Source organism: Takifugu flavidus, chromosome 13 (assembly GCF_003711565.1).
Source record: "Takifugu flavidus isolate HTHZ2018 chromosome 13, ASM371156v2, whole genome shotgun sequence".
Taxonomy (NCBI): Eukaryota; Metazoa; Chordata; class Actinopteri; order Tetraodontiformes; family Tetraodontidae; genus Takifugu; species Takifugu flavidus.
In genome coordinates this window covers 6,452,364-6,467,402 of record NC_079532.1, presented here as the reverse complement: position 1 = coordinate 6,467,402, position 15,039 = coordinate 6,452,364, and the positions used below count along the sequence as shown (strand labels likewise).

Here is a 15,039-nt window from a genome sequence, read left to right as displayed (position 1 = left end):
GGACCAAGAGCCAGCACAAATACAAATCACTTTTATATAGTCTACCCTGACCTAAGCAAAAAATACTGCAGGAGTTTCTTTACTGATCACCCTCTTGTGCTTCAATGTGAGCTACTCTAAAGAATTTTAATGTGCGTATGAACATTTAGATTAATGTGCATCTTTAAAAGAAAAAGAGCATGTGACAGTATGGTTAATAGGCAGAAAACACTTCAGTTATCTGAAGCAGCCAGTGTTATGAATAGACAAAGATTTAGCTAATGACCATGGCCATACCATTTTCTGTAAGGCCCCAGGCCTGACGCAGCATCACAGACCGGAGACAGGACAGTCGGGACACCTTCATTACTCAAGATAAGATCCAAAGAATACCCCTTTAAAGGAATGAGCTTTTGCTTCTCGCCCCCAGTGGGGATAAGCAATACCACCTCAATGGTGCATGTTGAAAAGAAGAAGTCAGAATGAATCAGTTATTCCACTATGGGTTGAATTTTAAGAAAAAACAAACAAACATGTGAGCAACGTGACTACACGAACACTTAGCAACTTTAAAGCATAACCATATAAGTGCATTTTGGGTGTTTCATAAAATCCGAGCAATGCGACTCATAAGCTATCTAGCAGCGCACAGCACTTTATATTATTAGCCAGTTTCTGACCACTGCAATCATAAAAAACAACAAGGCTTTACATCTGTGACTCAGCCTCTCAGTCATTAAAAAACAATCATACCAGCTACTTCCTCAGTGTGCATTCAAACCCACAGCTATAAATGGTTCCACTGTACAGTTTACCCATACTGAAAGGGCCAACTGGCAAATCCCAACAACTCTCCAATGACGGAAAAGAGCCAAACCCATGGTCACGAAGATCAAGCATGACAAAACGGTAAAAGCAAAACTGGAATGAGAAAAAGAAACAGAAAAACTGGGATGAAAAGTGTCCATCCGAAACAAAATGTTGTTTCGAATGTGCAGTGAGAGGGTGATGGCTGTGGTATGATAGCAATCCTCCAAAAGACCAGGCGAGCTCCATCCTGCCACACAAACAGAGAAGCCGGGCTGGAGAGAGGACACGTTCTTTCATAACAACCATAGAGGGTCACAACCATGTCATTACCCTGGCCAGCAAAGCAGAGGAACTCCAGAACCTCGCCGACAGAGTATGAGATGTCAAGCTTTTGTTTGTTTGAGGAGACTTTTACAATGACGGAAAGATAAACAGCGAGCACAGAAAGGGGCTACAGTGTGTATTAAAATGTGACCGTGTGAAGCGTGTGTGCAGAAAAGAGATTGTGCACCGTCAAGGCTAAGCTGTAGTTTGAGCAAGCACTGTAGAGATGTTTGTCATACCGGAGTGAGGAGCGTGTCTGGGCTGGGATAAGACCCAGTGAAAATACTAGTGGGCCCTCAGGCTCTCTCACTAAAAGCACAATGTGTGTGTCTTTTCTAGCTCCCAGACTTGGGATTTAAGAGCAAGCCCACTCTCATTAATACAGTTTTTAAAAAGATAATGCAAATGAGAGCAGAGTGCAAGAAAAGACATAACACGTGGAAATATATTTTTATAATCAAAAAGTAACTAATTATCACCAGAAACAGACAAACGAAACAGCAAAAAGCCGCATTCCGTTGTAATTGTTTTTGGTGTGACATGAATGGAGATAAAGAAAAAGTCTTAATTCTTTTTTTTTACACTAATCATCCTGATAAACACATAGACAACCAGTTCCCTTCATAAAAAGGCACATTAAACTGTATTTTTGATATATAATAAAATATTTCAAGAGAGGATTGCATACAAGGCATTTCTCAAACAAAGCTGATTTATTTACTTCCTCCAATAAATGTCAGGCTTTATTAATTGACTGAGTCTAAGTGGAATAAAAATGCATTGTGGAGGGAGGCAGTAGAAGCTACGAGGCAGTCCATGAACAATCATGATTTCATCCCCCTCTGCTCTTGGGGACTGAACCTCCCTGAAGCTCACAGCAATATAAAAAAGTCTGAACCCAAAAATCATGTGCTGCACTAGTTAAAAAAAGAGAAAAACAACTCAGAGATAATCAAAACCTTCATGCAGACAAACTCTACTGACAAGTTTTAAGTAATAACAGCAATGTTTGTGTGATTGACCCATTTGCAGAATAGGGAGGTTGGACACTGAACAAAAGGGGACTCTGGCTTACCCTGAGCTGAATCTGGGCATACAGGGGAGGCAGTTGAGGACAGCACACTAAATGGAAGTGACAGTCAGCAGATATGCGCCAGTCCCCTTCACCCACAATCGCTCCCGCTGTCTCCTTCTTTGGCGGGCTGAGAAAAAAGGAGGAAATTTAAAATGAAGAAAGCACAGCCTTTCCCCCATCTGGAGATTACATACAATGCGCCCTAACATACTGGGAGAGGGGGCCTAAAAGATAAGGGGAGGAGAGCGGAAAGTGAATAGACAGGGAGCACTGCCAGTGCCTACTTTTAGATAGCGTGGTTATCAATGAGAAAGGGAGAGAGAAACAAAGAGGAAGTTTACTGCCGTTGTTTTATCTGGAAGGGCATTAAACTGAGAGGCACACGGGGGACATGGCAGCGAGAGTAAAGAGGAAAATCCTTCAGACGAGAAGCAGAAATCGTCCAAAGTCGAGCAACCTTCACAAGCATCCTGTCTCTCTAACTCAGTCACACATATACTTTGCCCTTGGCTGAAAGTTATCCTCAGTTCATGTTCGTTGGCTCTGATAGGAATCCCAGCACCGGAATGGGATTCTAACGACCCAGAAAGTCGCTTGTCAGGCTATTGGTGCAGCCTGATACGTAGTGAGAGTCGCTGTCACCGAGATGGAAATTGAATGTGGACTTGACAAAACAAAGAGGGACAAAAACAGGACTGGAGCCCATCTGGCCATGATGCAAACACCTCTGAGAGATAGTGAAGGCCAAAAGATGGGGGATCTGTGTAAGTACACAGTCTTTGTTTTGTCCTTGACCCTGTCGGATCAGGATATGGCCTGCAGTGAGAAACAGTGTTGGGCACACTGTCCCCCAGGTGTGAGGGAGGGAACAACGTGAGGCATGCCAATGAAGGAGTCTCACCACCTCCCAACCACGACTGCCGGAGCCCACTAATCAGAGAACTTAGCCGTTGACCTCTCTACAGGCTCTATTCCTTCTAATGAGATCCATGCCTTTGATTCGCCGAGCTGCCTGAAGGGAGAGAGATCATGGATGGCCTCAGACACACAAACACACAATTCCCCAACTGTTGAGGGACAAGTCACACGCATATAATAATAATTCAGACATTGTAATCCACAGTGGCCTACAGCCCGTATGTGTCCATGCGTATCAACAATGCACTAGAGCTACCGCTGCCTGAGAGCTAACTAAGGCAAAACCAATCAACACATAATAAAACCACAGACACAGGCTAAACCTAGCTCAAGGACACAACACACACTTTGTTAAGAGAAGGCTGGGGGGGAGGTGCGGGTGAGATTGGATCCAGACATGCTTGCACACAGATAGAATTGAATTATTGATCAGCCAACAGATTGCGTTATGACGAATTCATGGATCCACTGTCCTGGGGGCCCCAGGGCCAGGAGACTGTGTACATGGGCTCACTGTACACGTAAACAGAAGTGCGTGGGTAAGTAGCTTCCAATGGTCAAAACAAAATCCTGTCAGAAAAAGAGGTGTTGTGTGAGCCTCAGACAAGGCTGGGCAAACAGCAAAACGATCAAGATGGCAGGGTTGATGAATACAGGAGAAAGGCTTCGTCCACAATGTGCTGCGAGAGCTTTAACTGCTCACACACTGAGTGGCTTTTTCAGCGGCACAATGCTCAGCATGAACTGCCACCATTGGACATAGAGGAAATGGGACCTTTATAGGGCTGAGCTACACTGATGCTGTAAATACCTTAGGCATCAACCAGCATGAGGTATACTTTGCCTAAGGCACCTAAAAAGGTACAATATGATAAAAACAACAATAAAAATACAAAAAATAAATGTAAAAACAAAGTGTAAATAAGCTCATAAAAATAAAGAAGACACAAACCCTATTTACCTATCCTATCTTTGAAGTGGAAAACTTAATAGCTTTTCTTATCTGTTCTTAAACATGTGTACCAATCTGAAACAAGATAGAGCTGCAATGTTTCTTCATTTATTCAATATCCTCTACCATGGAAATGTAGCGTGGGCTTGGATGTGGAAAGTTAAAAACTGGTGCCACTCCAGGCTTTGAAAAGATGGCGCACCTCTGCCCTTTATACAGTCAGGACGCACCATTATTGTCCATTTCTCGCAGTTTTCGTTCCTGATGAGATTAAAAAAAACTCATTTAATTAAAGTCTGGCAATATACAAAGGCGGTTATAGCTCCCGTGGATCACATTGTAGATATAGATGACACCCTAAGTCACTTTATTCCAGTCTAATCCCATTTCCTTCCCATGCATTTAATCACTTGGAATTACACCATATTTAATAATGTAACTGTTTCTTTGGTAAGTAGGATTTGTTGCGATTATATCTTGTTCAAAAATTATATTTCTGGTTTTAGCAAGCTGCTCAACTGGGGCACTGATTTATTTACATCAAGAGGTGGAGAGAAAAGAACCCCAATTTTTTTTTTTTTTTTTTTTACATTCTCAGAAGAGAAGCCAATTGCTATATGGCTAATTAAACCAGAGATAGGGTGTCATCATGTGTCATTCCCAACAGTAAAGTTAAAAACAAACTGGAAGAGGCAGACAACACAACCTGTTTGAAAGAGAAATACGGGGAAGGAGGTGGAGATCTGGCGGTTGAAGATATATGGCGACTCCTGGCCGGTCACGCCACAAGTCACCAACAATCCACCTCTAAATAAACAGCAGTCCACCGACATGGCCTCTTGCTCCTCACTTTACTTCAATCTGTTACTGGAACACTACACACTCCTCCTCCATAACCAATTGAAAGAGGATGAAAGCAGAAGCAAAAATGTCTCCTGGTGAGATTCGAAGCTCCGATTCGGCTTGTTTTCTGTAAACAGTATAAGTGCTGCTTGTTTTCAGAGAACACGTTTAACAAACAACACTGGGCTGATCGCAATGTGAGGAAAAGAGAGACGTGGTACTGGTAATGAGGTTCTCTAACCCCAAAGCAGATCTACTCAGGCTAATTACTGTAATTAAAGAGCCCAGCTTCACAGGGAGATCAATGACGTGAGATCGGCCCAGACAGGACGTAGAATAGACGTAGCTGCAGCAAAAGGCGGCAACCACAGGGCTGAGTTCAAAAACTCGAAGGCTGAAGAAATGGGAGGCTGAGTGGAAGGCTGTAGCATTATGAGAGCCTGTAAATATTTAGGCATTCTTACAAGAGTATGTGGCTGCAACTCTGATGTCATTTCTCTTAGGCCTTTCATTTGCTTAGGTTAGAGACTGAAACCCCAGTATCTTGCAGCTGGAACCATAGATCTGGGGAAAAGGAAACACTGGAAAACAGTGTTACACAGCAAAAAATAAAAATAAAACTAAGCCACACATAAGGCAAAAGTCATATGCTTGACACATGATCATGTCTGTTGCAACAATAACAGTTAAGCAGAGGGAATGCAGACACGATGTAGATGGATAGAAGGAACACCATCACCTTTAGCTAAAAAAGAATCCCAAAGCTAGGTGTGAGTCAGACACGAATAATGCTTGTCATCACAGATGCATGAAAAGGAGAAAGTAAGGCTGGGGGGCAAGGTAGACACCCAAGACATAGAGCTATTATGACACCTTCACAGATCTGCATTTTTGAAGACAACTCTGAGCCCCAGGCCCGTTCAAGACACCAGGATTAATATCTGCATAGACTGCAGGCACGCTAAGTAAAAAAGACAAAAATCCTGCACTGGGGAAAAAAAAAATCTGAGAATAAATTATGGCAGACAGACCATGTGAGGTAAAAAAAGGGAAATAGAAAATGTGCACGTTAATAATCACAAGTGGCTACTTCACAATCCGGCGCAGGGAACGTGGTTGGCTAATCAGGCGTATTTAACGTTTCTCAAATTTAGAGCAGAGGCTGATGTTCACCACAATGCTAACGTTAATTCCAGGCCAATCGGGCCATTCTGGAATTCTCTCCCCCTGGCTTTATCGACATTAGTCCCACCTCTGATCTGCAATGTTTAGGTGACCAGTAGCCATCCTAAAATGTCCATCTCTCAGGTAAAGGCCATATATTTGGCAGTGTTATTACAGCTGCACTGACTGCACCCCCAGTAAAACACTCTCCCAGATGAGATGAGAAGCAACAGAACCGGTGGCATTTAACTAGATTCCTGGTTACTTTAACAACTGCTGTATGAACAGATTTTAATAGGTCTCTCTTGGATCACAGGCTAGTGAAAGGCCAACATACACACCTCATTTAACAGAGACAAGGGACCAAAACTGATTTTTAAAAAAGGTGATTTCATTTTCATACTATTTCAGTCTAGACTGCAATAAAGGCAGGTGTCCCCACTTATATAGACATCATCCCAGCTAGATATTAATTACAATTTTTACATTATTGAGTGAGTAGCAACAGGGACAAGGGCTTTTATTTGAAATATATCCTGTTTTTATTGTAGGAAATTAGGAAAGGCTTACTGATGTGGCTATTGGAAGAGAAACACATTTTCTTAAGGTAACAAATCTAAAGCAAGAAGCAAACAGGAAACATACAGCTAAAAAAACTAAGGGCATAATGTGCTGCACTAGCCCCTTCGAACAGTTAATAAATAGCAGCCTTAACCTTTCAAGCAGAAAGGGCATAGAAGACATTCTTATACAACTGTTACAAACAGGAAATAAAATATATTTTTAATATATTAAACAGGGTCAAGTAGCAAGGCAATGAAAATCAGAAAAACACAAAATTGGAAAAAACGGGCATTTTCTTTTCAAGTTGCGAGTATGATGTAATTTCTAGTCTCTGCATGAAAGTGAGGGAGATGACACGAGCAAGTTAATGTGCTGTGAAAAATTGCTTGGTTGTTGAATTGTGTTATGGCGTATTAAATCATAAGGCCCTAAACCTCACAACTCATAACATTACAATTCTAATATAAATTATTTATAGTGTGTGGCATCTTCAGACGCCATGAACCTGACAAATCCCAATGCTTTATTTGTGGAGGGTATCAAAAATGAGATCTCCAACACCAGGGCTGACAATTATAATCCCGCACACAGTCATACAAGCAAAAATAACACAATGACCCAAGATGAGGATTTGCAATAGGATCCAGAATTCCAAGGATCTTTGCTGATAACCACAGGTTGCGAGACAGATCTCATTTTCTGTTGCAGAAACCCGTTTGCCTTCTTATAATGATTGAAACAGATAACGGGGAGACAGACACCCAACCTCCAGTAGCACTGCCATCCACATGTCCACTTCCAGCTGCCAGCAGATTTCAGCAGATGCCAGAGTTAATAAGGGCAGCATATGTTTCCCCAAGATCTCGCTAGTGCTATTTTAAAGCACAATCTGCCAGAGGACGTCGTATCACGTCCTATAAACGCAAATAAATTGAATTCAGATATTTTTGTGCCTTCTCAATTATTACTGCTTGCAAAGATCATTCCTTTTCTTGGGTCATCTTTAATTTGCTGCTTTCTCTCAGGTCGGTGTGACCTTCATCTCCAGCTGCTACCGGTGCGCCGACCCTTCACGCGTCTGTCACCCACTGGTGCTGGCCAGGAAGCGTATTTAGTGTTCCACGATTAATCGCCCGGTGTGTGTGCAAAAAAATAAATAAAGGCGTGCCAATACTTGATGATAACTATCATATGAACATAAACCAGCTTGACAATGTAGCAGTAAAAGAGAGGCGATAATTAAAAACGATCACAGTGGGAATAAACTGGACTGTTTGGGGGATTTGCTGTGAAATATCCTGCATGGATGAGGAAAAAAATTGATTGCACTCTGGCAGCTAGGTTGGGCTTTAGGAGCACTCAACAAAAAGCAAGTCAAAATTGTGCATTACAGGTGGAATAAACGGCTCTTCACAGTTTATTCCTAGGGCGCTTTACATCTATGTTCAATTCAAATCCACTCCCCCGATGAAAAATGTTTTAAAAACTCCAGCGCGGTTCCAAATACAGCACAAGCGCCTTCAATTTGCGGAGAAATTACGCATTGACCTGTCTGCGCTGTGAGTCAATTTCGGAATTTCCTTTTGAAAATAACAGAACACGACCAAATATCTTGTCACGTTACAGTGACTGAAAAAGGCCAACTTCTCCTTTCAAAAGAGATTCGAACCAAACTCTGATTACAAAGCAAAAGCTTACTTCTCCAATATTACCCCCCTACACCCCCCCCCCCCCCCCCCCCCCACCCCTTCCCGTAGAAAGACTCTGATTAAGAGTCCCCAGGACAGGAATCAAGGTGACCCTCCACTCTCATCACAGCTGATCGCTCCTCAGATCGCTGTCACAGTGGGCTCAAGAAAAAATGCCTGGCTGCATGTGAACTTTTGCCAGCGGACAGGTGGACGTGCTGGCTGGCAAGCATCCGCACGGCAGGTAGCACCAAAAACCTCCGTAATACCTCCTGTCATTCTTTCAGTTCTGCTGCCATTGGGAAGTAGGTAAGTGGGGGGACACCGTAGAGACTATTTTCTTACTGACATTTATTTAGAGATCCGCAGCAGTGTAGTTATTTAGATTTTTTTTTTGGGGGGGGGGGTATTCTTTCAGGTTCCCTCCTCCCTCACTTAAACTCTCAATATTCAAGGATGTATTATTTTTAATCCAGCGCCAAAAGTATCTCTCTAACCCTATGAATCATTTCATCTCTTTCAGGAGTGGGAGTGTGTTTACAATATTATATTATAATGTACCTGTGATCATTGATACACCAGAAGTAGAGTCAGAATGCTAACAGGCAGAGGAGCAGCGGGAAGAAAAGCGGTGTGGGCAGCAGTGGGAAATCCCAGCATGAATTAGCGGCGGCATTTAGAAGAAAGGAGGCTGTGTTGGGCTGAGTGCACCGTGTGGTTGGCCACGGGTTTGCATGAAAGACAGTGTGGGCTCATAGTGACAGGTTTTACAAGTGAAGTACACTCTGACCAAAGTATCAGAGGAAAAGGCGCCCAACTTGGATCCTTTAAATGGACACACTAAAAACTGTGCAGTAGTAAAGGTCATGGCTAGAAGTATTAGGCACCCTGCATCTTAGTTTCACATTTTAAATATGTTGTGTGGTAATTAAAAAATAATGAGACATTAATAATCTATTAAGGGAAATCAAACATAATACATGCACATGTACTTTTCACAGCTGTATGATATTAATCAATGTTTATTCACAAAGATGTTTGTATGAATTATGGCATGGACCCCCTCCCTGGCCGCAAGAATAATTCTCTGCCATGTTGTATACCTCCTGCTACAACATGGCAACAGATTTTTATTTATATTGGTTCTGTTTCAATCAAGTTTGTCTCTAGGCGCTTTGCAGAAACCCTCAGCCTAACCAACGAACAAGCAACAGCGGAAATGAAACACTCCCATTTAACAGGGAGAAACCTTGAGTAGGAATAGACTCATATCACTTGTGGGGTATAAACATTAAACTTTCAGTGCTTTTCCTTAATATTTCTCTATTTTAAAAAAATGCTGTACAGTAAATTCTTGTGGACGTAGTGGTGGAAAAATCCATTTTACTACCTGCCCAAATTGTCACTATGGCCAAGTCTTGGGAAGAAATATTTATTTTAACCTTAAATGTGATGTTTAATAAAGGTTAATAAATGGATGAAGGGATTTACATATATATCAAAAACTACTGAATAAGAATTTCTATTCATTACACTTTTTGTTAATATTTTTCTCACACCACTACGGTTTTCCTATACTTGGCTGTCTTCCATGCCTGTTCCAAGGCCGTATTCGGTGGACCCTGAAAAAAGACAGACATTCTCCTCAGCCGTCATGTGCACAGACAGGCCATCCAGGATGTGAGGCACTGGAGGAGTCATATGAGAATCAAGCATGATCACACATGTATGTTTGTCACACTTTATCGTGGGCTCTGATGTTAAGCACCGAGATGGGGGAGAAGTGTTGAGTGGCAGCGCTGGTGAGGAAATGGTGTGTGAAGCACAAATGACACCCCAAGGGAACAGGAAGGAGGGGCACAAAAAAGGGGAGAAGCTTGAGGGAATCATTTAGGACAAGGCCAGGAAGTCAAGGGCAAGGGTGGTGACTAATACCCAGTGGAGGTAGGATCAGGAATCCACCTTAGCATGATGTCCCTTCATCATCGGATAATCCCCAGACATGAAAATACAAGGCTTTCCTCAATCGCAAGGAAATCGCCACTCCCCAGATTTGTCAGCAGTCTGACGCCGAGTTGACACACCCTTTGCGCCTGTGCCCACCTCCTGCTGAAGTCTATTTGCATTTAAGATAAGCCCAGGGGACGAGGTGATGCATATGGGACTTTCTTAGGTACGCCACACCTGTTTTACGACCAACGTGATGAATAATGTCCACAGAGACTTACACGTGCCCAACCATCTGTTTTTAAATTCAAGGTAGTTCTTGTAATATGGTGATTTATATCCTGGCAGGAATTAAAGGAGATGAACTAAATTTGTAGGTTGAGTCAGCCACAATGAACATATGGTGTACCTGCACTAAGAATGAGTCAGTTGTTTTTAAATTCTGGATTTGTATTTGTGGGTTACATACAGGAGGCACATGATTGCACTCTGTACAGCGGGATTACTTTTAAAAATGAAAATGACAAAAGTCAGTAATCCAGGAAAGAGGATGGGGATAAGTTTAAATTACGGTGACCTCGAAAATACGTCCGTGGTCGTTTCCAAGTGATGACACGGTCTAAACTGCCGGACTGCATAAAGCTGGGGGTGGGGTGGGGGGACGGAATGAACTTTGGCTCACCCAGAGCGTGCAGGGGGCATAGCAGCAGAGCGCCCACTACCTCCAGAGGACGGTTCACCACATCCACCATACTCGAAAAAAATCATACTGAGTTTTATTAATGAAAAGGAAACTCGTGGAAACGCCGCTTTGTCTCTCACTTCGTTACAGGGCATCGGCTGGTGTCTGACTCCAGGCGCTGTAGTGCAGGAACCTCAGAACAACAGCATGACCTGAATGGGCAATGTGTTCCAGCCTCCTCTGAAAAGCACATCTATGATGAAGAAGTGTGGCGTGCTTGTCTTTTTCACCCGTGGGTAGTAGGAGAAAACCTTTATCACCACTCTCCTCTGCACAGATAAGGTGTCTCTATTTATTCAGAGTGAAGAGATAAACCCTGAATGAAGCACTGTGGGACGGGGGGCAAGTAAGGGTGGTGGGGGATACAATGAGGCAGCTTCATTTATGATTACTTGTGTGTCAGTGTGAGCAGAGTGCATTTGTTGGAAAAACCACCTTCGCTCAGGCAGGAGACCGGAGCCATGATGGAACCCCCCTCCGGCTACCTTTCCTGCCTCAAGTTGCCCCCGTCTGTGCCAATCCATTCCCACCACGAGGATGTTTATTTAATGTTATCTAATAGGAATACTCCCCAGGAGACTAAGGGACGTGTACAGTGAGGTCTCTTCACAGAGGAGGGTGGCAAGAGTCTGGAATGAACCGACAGTTTAGAAACTTGACAAAGAAGTACAGTAGTCTATCTGAAGGAGCTGGGGGGGGGGGGGGGGGGGAGGTGCAGCCCGACAGATCCGCAAGGGTGATTCAACAGGGACATGAATGGTGCTTCTGTGTCGTCAAGAGATGAGACAGGGGCGAAAATGGGAAACTGACAACACAAACAAGAGGGAGTGCTCGCTGCGACTTCTGACGCCTCCACGGTGGAGGATGTGCAGCTCCAGAGGTGTGGAGCGCAAACACCCCCCACCCCCTTCCCATTTCTCACTTAAATTGCCCGTGTTTGGAAACAAGCCGCAACTTGAGCGGGCAGATGATCGGCCGAGGACGAAATGCCGTCAGTTTACTAAAGACATCGGATCTGTTTCATAACAACGGACCAACTTTGTGTAAAAACGCGTGCACAAGTTTTCCAGTAAACACCATCCGGTTCCAAAAAGCCAATAGTAAAGAGAGAATCCACAACCTCGCGGAAACATTCCATTAATGAAAATTATTGTGTAAAAAGGCAGGTGTGTTTATTGGACAAAAACATTACCATTTATTAAAAGAGTGAAAGCATCGCTAGACGCCGTATTCGGTTTCTGCACTCCATAATATCGCCTCTGGACGGTAAAACTTGCCTTTCGTGTTTACCAATTGTATACTGATATCGTGTTTGCACAGTAAGGCAAACACCACCAGCTTCCCTGTCACTCACCTTGATGGAGGAAGCGACGCGTAGTAGTTGCACGAACGCGAACAGTCCAGAAATTCAACGCTTCCCCAGTGCAAAGACGCCGAAAATTTGATGGAGTCCGCGGCCAAGTTCACATTTTAACTGTGCAGACATCCGGTAAAGGGTCTTCAGAAAGGCACTACTCCGGAGGAAATGTGTTGGCTGCCGGCTCCCGTTGCAAAAGCGCCTCAGACAACTCCTCAACAAAAGGATCTCTGGTTTCAATATCTGGGACTTTTCTCCACGCCCAGGTGCCGAGTCACGTGGTAATTTCCAGGTGTGTGTCACAGAGAGCGAGACAGAGAGAGGGACTGTACAACACACCTGTGGGAGCCGTTCACGCGCTCGCCTCGGCTGTCACTTGAAAGGCGGGATGTTGCACTGCGCGAGGACAGGGAGGGAGCGCGAGGAAAGAGAGATAGGGAGAGAGAGAGGGAAAGGGGGAGGAATTATCCCCCTCCCACTTCATTCACCGCCGGCTCTAACCACAGTGTGTGAGTGTGCACGCGCAGGAGATGTCGCGCGGACAGTAAATACCAAGAACCGCTAACAGAGTCACGGAACAAGTTCTGGCGCGTGTTCGCCAGCGCCAAATTTTGGGAAAGCGCTTGTTCGAAACGGAACCTCACTCACCCCCTTGGAGGGGTCCTAAATGTCCACAACACCAGTCTATAACTGGAGTTCACTCTGTGCTCTAGCATTTGCGTAAATTGCAGATCTCAAGCCTCCAAAACCTGTTGCAAAACCTCCAAAATAGGTTACCCAAAGTATCTTAAGTATAAAACATCATCCCTAGATTTCCATTGTCAAAATGTGAAAATAGATATATCTATCAGAAAAAAAAAAGAATAGTCAAATCATATATCCGTAACCACTCAAAATAAACTGCAGTTATCTTAGGCTTTAAAGTCATCAGCATGGAGTAGGAGTGATTATACAGTTAAATGCAGAAGCTAATTAAAACTAAATCTGTGCGGTGTCATCTCTGTGAACTCAATAAAGTGAAATATTCTGCAGGGGAAAGGGCTTAAGTAATGTTGTTCCCCCCTTAAATCATTACCAATGTCACATTTTCTGTTTGTTTTCTCTCCTTTTGCTACCAGCAAGCCAACTGTGACAGTCTGCATGCAGGAACCCAGAACTCCTCATTAACAGTGTGACTGAAAATGTCTATTCAGTGTCCAGTTACAAGTCATTTTACCAAGGCCAACAAATCTAAAATGGCCTTTTGTGGAGGAGCATACTCAGAAACAGCCCCGTCTTTGCTCAGCATAATCAATAAGCCTCACTGTGGACAGCTTTTGTCAAAATTCTGCTGTGGGAAGGACTCGCCTCTCGGTGGCTGTTGACAGGGGCATCTGTCAGTTCTCCAGAGGGAAGCCAGCAGCTTTAGAGTTTTTCCAAATGTCATTTTTTTTCTGACCCTTTGAGCATCAGCAACAAATTTCCAGTCACATTCTTTGAATCAGGGTGACAGCTGAAGGGTTGGAAGCGGCTGTCTTCATCCAAAATATTCATTGAACTATCCCCATAATTAATCGCATACCAAAATATTGACATTATTTTGACCCAGTGTATATGCGGAAACTAAATGGTGCAATTATCTGACGCCAAACTAAGGAAAATGGTCAATTAGATGAGTTTTTCATGCATTAGCCAATAGATCACGGCAAAGAAAAATCCTGTGAATATCTTATCATTCTTAAACATTTTCAAGAGCAGACCCCTTCATTTATTTCACTCTGCTCCATTTGCCTGTCTTCCCTACAAGAGTCTCGAAATTATTGATGTGCCCTCCCCCAACATTAGCTGCTGAATCGTTGAGAACAAACAGGCTAATTTTAAAGCAAACTCATTTCCAAAGAGCACAGCAATCAATGGTTGCTCTGTGAGTGCCTTCAATCAGACCCGTTTCAGTCTTTGATAGTAAAAACGTCAGAGTTCTGACACATTTGTGCAGCAGAGGGGACATTTTGATGTCAAATACAGGCTGTATGCATGCAGGCGCTGCTGAAGTGTGACTGGATAGAACAGTCAGAGCTTAATATCTCTGCAAATTTGCACAGTGAGTTGTTGTAACTGCACGTGCCTTGTTGTCTGCCCGGGCATCAGTGTTGAGAGTGATTTATGGCCATGCAAATGAGGGTGTCTGTTTGGGGAGACATGCTGCCTTTGCCTGGTGGGTCCTAGAGCAAAGAGTGGATAAAGCCTGGCGGTGAGTCAGTCCCCGAACTGCTGACACAGGCACCGAGCTGGCAGGGACTCACACAGCGAGATGGGGAGATGGCCTTCACAGGTCTCCACGCTGACTGATGAGATCAAGGAGAAACTAGGCCAAGCTGGACAAGTGTCAGGCAAACAGACACCCAGAGGTAGAGCGGATGAGACAAACAGTTCCCTATCACAGATAGAGCTGGAGGAGGGGGGCGTGGAGCTCAGTTGTTTTGGGTCTGAGTTCAATATGTCCGAACCTCTTTGTCTAAAGAATAATGTGCACCTGCTGATACCTGGAACATTCTTGGCCTGAGGAAGCTGGAGGCCAGGGGGAAAAAAACCCAGCCAAGTCAAAGCAATCTAAATGTCCTAAAGTCGAATATAGTTTCTTTTTGGTCTGCTTGGTAGCTCCTTGTGATGACATTTTGACGAATGCGTCTGAACATT

At 43.7% G+C, this 15,039-nt stretch overlaps 1 protein-coding gene across 1 annotated transcript in view; it reads right to left on the bottom strand.

Annotated features, from left to right (window-relative positions):
* The window catches only part of plxnb2b (plexin b2b), a 92,661-nt gene extending 79,891 nt beyond the window's left edge, over positions 1–12,770 (bottom strand). Inside the window, 2 exon segments of the mRNA XM_057051684.1 lie at positions 2,189–2,315; positions 12,361–12,770. The gene's annotated coding sequence lies outside the window, so the exon portion shown is untranslated.
* Positions 12,771–15,039: the final 2,269 nt, after the last annotated feature.